The sequence below is a fragment of the Lithobates pipiens genome, unplaced genomic scaffold, assembly GCF_037356315.1.
Source record: "Lithobates pipiens isolate NorthernLeopardFrog02 unplaced genomic scaffold, aLitPip1_a1.2 Scaffold_35, whole genome shotgun sequence".
NCBI lineage: Eukaryota > Metazoa > Chordata > Amphibia > Anura > Ranidae > Lithobates > Lithobates pipiens.
This window is the reverse complement of record NW_027507811.1, coordinates 23,880,466-23,887,142: the sequence shown is the minus strand read 5'-3', so window position 1 is coordinate 23,887,142 and position 6,677 is coordinate 23,880,466.

Below are 6,677 nucleotides of genomic sequence, written 5' to 3'. Positions count from 1 at the left end.
TAAACCAGGGACAGGCAGAGGTGAAGGCTGAAGACAGTAGCGTAAACCAGAGATGGGCAGAGGTCAAGGCTGAAGACAGGCACTAGCGTAAACCAGGGAAGGGCAGAGGTCAAGGCTGAAGACAGTAGCATAAACCAGGGGCGGGCAGAGGTTGAGGCTGAAGACAGTCTGTAGCGTAACCTGAGGACAGGCAGAGGTCAAGGCTGAAGACAGTAGCGTAACCCGGGGATGGGCAGAGGTCGAGGCTGAAGATATTTAGTAGTGTAAAACAGGGACAGACAGGTCAAGGCTGAAGACAGCATAACCTGGGGATGGGCAGATGTCAAGGCTGAAGATAGTAGCGTAAACCAAGAACAGGCAGAGGTCGAGGCTGAAGACAGTCAGTAGTGTAAACCCGGGGATGGACAGAGGTCGAAGCTGAAGACAGTAGTATAATCCCGGGACGGGCAGAGGTAGAGGCTGAAGACAATCAGTAGTGTAGCCTGGGGAAGGGCAGAGGTTGAGGCTGAAGACAGTATCGTAACTCGAGACAGGCAGAGGTCGGACAGGCAGAGGTTGAGGCTGAAGGCAGTCAGTAGCGTAAATCGGGGAGAGGCAGAGGCTGTCTGTAAACCAGGGACAGGAAAAGATCAGAGCAGGTGGCAAACAGTAAGTTTTATCCATGGACAGGTCAGGGCAGGCATCAAACTAGACAATAATCCATGGACAGGCTAGTTATAGTCAAAATTGAGGTTAAAAGTGATCAAGTACAGATCCAGTGTTGACAGAACTATCGCAAACAAAGTACCCTTGGCTTTTGATGTTTGAATAAAGTGCCAGAGCTCTGCTGGCCAACAAGAGCAGAGGAGGCAAGGTAGACAGAGCTGACCCACTGTTTGTCTCGCAACAAGTCCTAACAGTGATTTGCTCAGTGACAGTGCTGGGCCAATAACCAGTACAATTACATGGAGAGCATCAATGGAGCCTTGAGTGACTCATGGCTTCTACAGGGTGGATTCTTCAGGGTCGGAATGGAAGGAAGCTCAGATGGTGGGATTAAAGTGAAACTGATACTTTGCCCCTTTCCAAGATATAACAAGCATTCACAATGTTTCTCATTGCAGTAAAAAATGTTTATCATTATGCTAATCTGGCTGCAGAAGACTGAAATCATTATAGACTGGATGATGCACCTCAGCATGTTAAGTGTGAGGGGCTACAGGAGGGAATGTGCCTGTTTGTGATGATGTAGGCATGCACCATGCCCTGGATTTAGCCCAGCTCATCTCAGTTAGACAATGGTAGCTTCTAAGGCTGGATGGGAGCCTTGCCTAGGATAGGATACACCCAACCTGTCCTAAGGGAAATTTGTGGGCTGCCATTGCTGAACCTCAGATGTGAACATTGCCTATATGAGTGGCATTGAAAGGTAACTGTTCTTAAATCTAATATCCCCCATAAGGCTCCACCATCAATGGAACTCCACACTTTAGTGAGCCTTCCCCGCTTCAAGCTTCCTACTTATGGCTGACACCAATGGTAGCTTCTAATACTGGACGAGAACCTTGTCCATCAACGACTAAATGGCCACCAGTCTCTAGCCCTCAGAGGATCGGTGGCTTATAGACGTTGTGTTCACATTCTATTGGATATTCAGACTATGAGTTCTGTCCTGAACACCCTTCCAACTCAGACAATTCGGTCAACCAAATCCCTCCAACCTGGAGCAGAAGGTCATATTTACCATCCTTCTGATTTGTGAACGCATTAATAAATAGGTCTCCAGTACTGTTGTTACCTTAGGTGACCACAGATGGCCCCTGAAGGCGACAGAAGGGAGAATGTCTGTCCTCTACGGCAATGTTTCTCAACTCCAGTCCTCAAGTATCCCCGACAGGTCATGTTTTCATGATTTCGAAATGGCTGCGGTAATTACCAAGGCAGTGAAACTGATCAAATCACCTGTGCAAAATAATGGAAAGCCTGAAAACATGACCTGTTGGGGGTACTTGAGGACTCGATTTGCTCCACAGGATCCTCTACAATCGCTGTAGGATTGCCCTGATGAGCCATGGAAATGTACGCTCGGATCTGTACCTCCAACCCCATCTGACATAGGGAGGCATTGTCCAGGTCACCTGGAAAATTCCCACCATGGGAACTAGGGTTGCCACCTCATCCCTTTAAAGCGGAGGTCCACCTTAAAATGGACCTTCCGCTCATCGGATTCCTCCCCCCCTCCGGCGCCACAATTGGCACCTTTCAGGGGAGAGGGGGGTGCAGTTACCTGGTTAATCCAGGTAACTGCACCCACTTCCGGGATAGCTCTCTGCGGAAAGGGGCGTACATTACGCCCCTTTCCGCAAGTGCCCGCCCCCTTCCGCAAGTGCCCCGCTGCCTGCTGAGAAACACACAGATCCCAGAGGCAGCGGGGACCGTCCTCATTGCGCAGCACGGCTCGCGCATGCGCAGTAGGGAACCGGGAAATGAAGCCGAAAGGCTCAATTTCCTGATTCCCATACCCAAGATGGCGGCGGCAGCACTCGAATGTCGATCTAGAGATCGGCTTCGGGTGCCGACATCCAGGGCACGCTGGACAGGTAAGTGTCACTATTTTAAAAGTCAGCAGCTGTAGTATTTGTAGCTGCTGACTTTAAAAAAAAAAAAAAAACGCGGAGTCCCGGCGGACTCCCGCTTTAAACTCGAACACATGTTAATCACGCAGGTTCTGTGGCTTATTAAGGTGGTAATTAAACTCACTTGGTGCCTTACTTGCATTCAATTAGACTCAGAACCTGTGTAATTCAAAAGGTTTAAAGGGATGAGGTGGCATCTCTAATGGGAACCCCTTTGAACGAGGACAAGCTGAGCCCTAAATCATTAATTTGCCCTGTAGTGTCCCCAGTGGGTGTCAGACTGAGCCTTTTGTGGCCTCCTAGGTTGTATATTGGTATCCATACCGCCTGAGTATGTGTTGGACTTCAGAAAAAATGTATGTATGCTGTGATATATCATTTGGACTCCAACAAAATGGCCACCTAATTGTTTTGTATACGGTCTAGGACCACAATAAAATAGACGATACCCCCACAGCTCACACTCCCTCTACTGCCCTTTGGTTCACTTCCGGTTTCTGGGCGTCGTGGAACGCACAGGCCGGAAGTAAGTGATGCAGAGGCCAGGACTTGTGTCCGGTGTAGTGTCACAGTTTGATGCCTATCACAGGATGGTGCGGAAGTGACGTTGTTGCGTACTGCGCATGCGCGATGCGCTCCAAACGCTCGCGCCGTGCGTTCCAACATAGTTTCGGCAATACAGTTCAGCGAAACCATCACATAATGTTACGGAAGTGATGTTACACACAACACAAACACGGGCCACGTTGTTGCGTACTGCGCATGCGCGATGCGTTCCAAACACTTGCGCCGTGCGTTCCAACATAGTTTCGGCAATACAGTTCAGCGAAACCATCACATAATGTTACGGAAGTGAAGTTACACACAACACAAACACTGGGCCGTTCGTTACAACACTAATACTTCCCTTGTTACCTAGTAGGTTTTGCATTGCTGGGACTTGTAGTGCCTATCCTGAGCTACATGCTTCAATGTTCAGTGTCCTCATCCCTATCCCCATGCTTCAATGTTCAGTGTCCATCCTTATCCCCGTGCTTCAATGTTCAGTGTCCTCATCCTTATCCCCGAGCTTCAATGTTCAGTGTCCATCCTTATCCCCGTGCTTCAATGTTCAGTGTCCTCATCCCTATCCGCGAGCTTCAATGTTCAGTGTCCTCATCCTTATCCCTGTGCTTCAATGTTCAGTGTCCTCATCCCTATCCCCATGCTTCAATGTTCAGTGTCCTCATCCCTATCCGCGAGCTTCAATGTTCAGTGTCCTCATCCTTATCCCTGTGCTTCAATGTTCAGTGTCCTCATCCCTATCCCCATGCTTCAATGTTCAGTGTCCTCATCCCTATCCGCGAGCTTCAATGTTCAGTGTCCTCATCCTTATCCCTGTGCTTCAATGTTCAGTGTCCTCATCCCTATCCCCATGCTTCAATGTTCAGTGTCCTCATCCCGATCCGCAAGCTTCAATGTTCAGTGTCCTCATCCCTATCCCCCTGCTTCAATGTTCAGTGTCCTCATCCTTATCCCTGAGCTTCAATGTTCAGTGTCCTCATCCCTATCCCCCTGCTTCAATGTTCAGTGTCCTCATCCCTATCCGCGAGCTTCAATGTTCAGTGTCCTCATCCTTATCCCCCTGCTTCAATGTTCAGGGTCCTCATCCTTATCCCCGAGCTTCAATGTTCAGTGTCCTCATCCCTATCCCCCTGCTTCAATGTTCAGTGTCCTCATCCCTATCCGCGAGCTTCAATGTTCAGTGTCCTCATCCTTATCCCCCTGCTTCAATGTTCAGGGTCCTCATCCTTATCCCCGAGCTTCAATGTTCAGTGTCCTCATCCCTATCCCCCTGCTTCAATGTTCAGTGTCCTCATCCCTATCCGCGAGCTTCAATGTTCAGTGTCCTCATCCCTATCCGCGAGCTTCAATGTTCAGTGTCCTCATCCTTATCCCCGAGCTTCAATGTTCAGTGTCCTCATCCCTATCCCCCTGCTTCAATGTTCAGTGTCCTCATCCCTATCCCCATGCTTCAATGTTCAGTGTCCTCATCCCTATCCGCGAGCTTCAATGTTCAGTGTCCTCATCCTTATCCCTGTGCTTCAATGTTCAGTGTCCTCATCCCTATCCCCATGCTTCAATGTTCAGTGTCCTCATCCCTATCCGCGAGCTTCAATGTTCAGTGTCCTCATCCTTATCCCTGTGCTTCAATGTTCAGTGTCCTCATCCCTATCCCCATGCTTCAATGTTCAGTGTCCTCATCCCGATCCGCAAGCTTCAATGTTCAGTGTCCTCATCCTTATCCCTGTGCTTCAATGTTCAGTGTCCTCATCCCTATCCCCATGCTTCAATGTTCAGTGTCCTCATCCCTATCCCCGAGCTTCAATGTTCAGTGTCCTCATCCCTATCCCCGAGCTTCAATGTTCAGTGTCCTCATCCTTATCCCCGAGCTTCAATGTTCAGTGTCCTCATCCCTATCCCCCTGCTTCAATGTTCAGTGTCCTCATCCTTATCCCCGAGCTTCAATGTTCAGTGTCCTCATCCCTATCCCCCTGCTTCAATGTTCAGTGTCCTCATCCCTATCCCCGAGCTTCAATGTTCAGTGTCCATCCTTATCCCTGTGCTTCAATGTTCAGTGTCCTCATCCCTATCCGCAAGCTTCAATGTTCAGTGTCCTCATCCTTATCCCCATGCTTCGATGTTCAGTGTCCTCATCGAAGCAGGGGGATAAGGATGAGGACACTGAACATTGAAGCTCGTGGATAGGGATGAGGACACTGAACATTGAAGCAGGGGGATAGGGATGAGGACACTGAACATTGAAGCTCGGGGATAAGGATGAGGACCCTGAACATTGAAGCAGGGGGATAAGGATGAGGACACTGAACATTGAAGCTCGCGGATAGGGATGAGGACACTGAACATTGAAGCAGGGGGATAGGGATGAGGACACTGAACATTGAAGCTCGGGGATAAGGATGAGGACCCTGAACATTGAAGCAGGGGGATAAGGATGAGGACACTGAACATTGAAGCTCGCGGATAGGGATGAGGACACTGAACATTGAAGCAGGGGGATAGGGATGAGGACACTGAACATTGAAGCTCAGGGATAAGGATGAGGACACTGAACATTGAAGCACAGGGATAAGGATGAGGACACTGAACATTTAAAGCTTGCGGATAGGGATGAGGACACTGAACATTGAAGCACAGGGATAAGGATGAGGACACTGAACATTGAAGCTTGCGGATAGGGATGAGGACACTGAACATTGAAGCACAGGGATAAGGATGAGGACACTGAACATTGAAGCTCGCGGATAGGGATGAGGACACTGAACATTGAAGCATGGGGATAGTGATGAGGACACTGAACATTGAAGCACAGGGATAAGGATGAGGACACTGAACATTGAAGCTCGCGGATAGGGATGAGGACACTGAACATTGAAGCATGGGGATAGGGATGAGGACACTGAACATTGAAGCACAGGGATAAGGATGAGGACACTGAACATTGAAGCTCGCGGATAGGGATGAGGACACTGAACATTGAAGCACGGGGATAAGGATGGACACTGAACATTGAAGCTCGGGGATAAGGATGAGGACACTGAACATTGAAGCACGGGGATAAGGATGGACACTGAACATTGAAGCATGGGGATAGGGATGAGGACACTGAACATTGAAGCATGTAGCTCAGGATAGGCACTACAAGTCCCAGCAATGCAAAACCTACTAGGTAACAAGGGAAGTATTAGTGTTGTAACGAACGGCCCAGTGTTTATGTTGTGTGTAACTTCACTTCCGTAACATTATGTGATGGTTTCGCTGAACTGTATTGCCGAAACTATGTTGGAACGCACGGCGCAAGTGTTTGGAACGCATCGCGCATGCGCAGTACGCAACAACGTGGCCCGTGTTTGTGTTGTGTGTAACATCACTTCCGTAACATTATGTGATGGTTTCGCTGAACTGTATTGCCGAAACTATGTTGGAACGCACGGCGCGAGCGTTTGGAGCGCATCGCGCATGCGCAGTACGCAACAACGTCACTTCCGCACCATCCTGTGA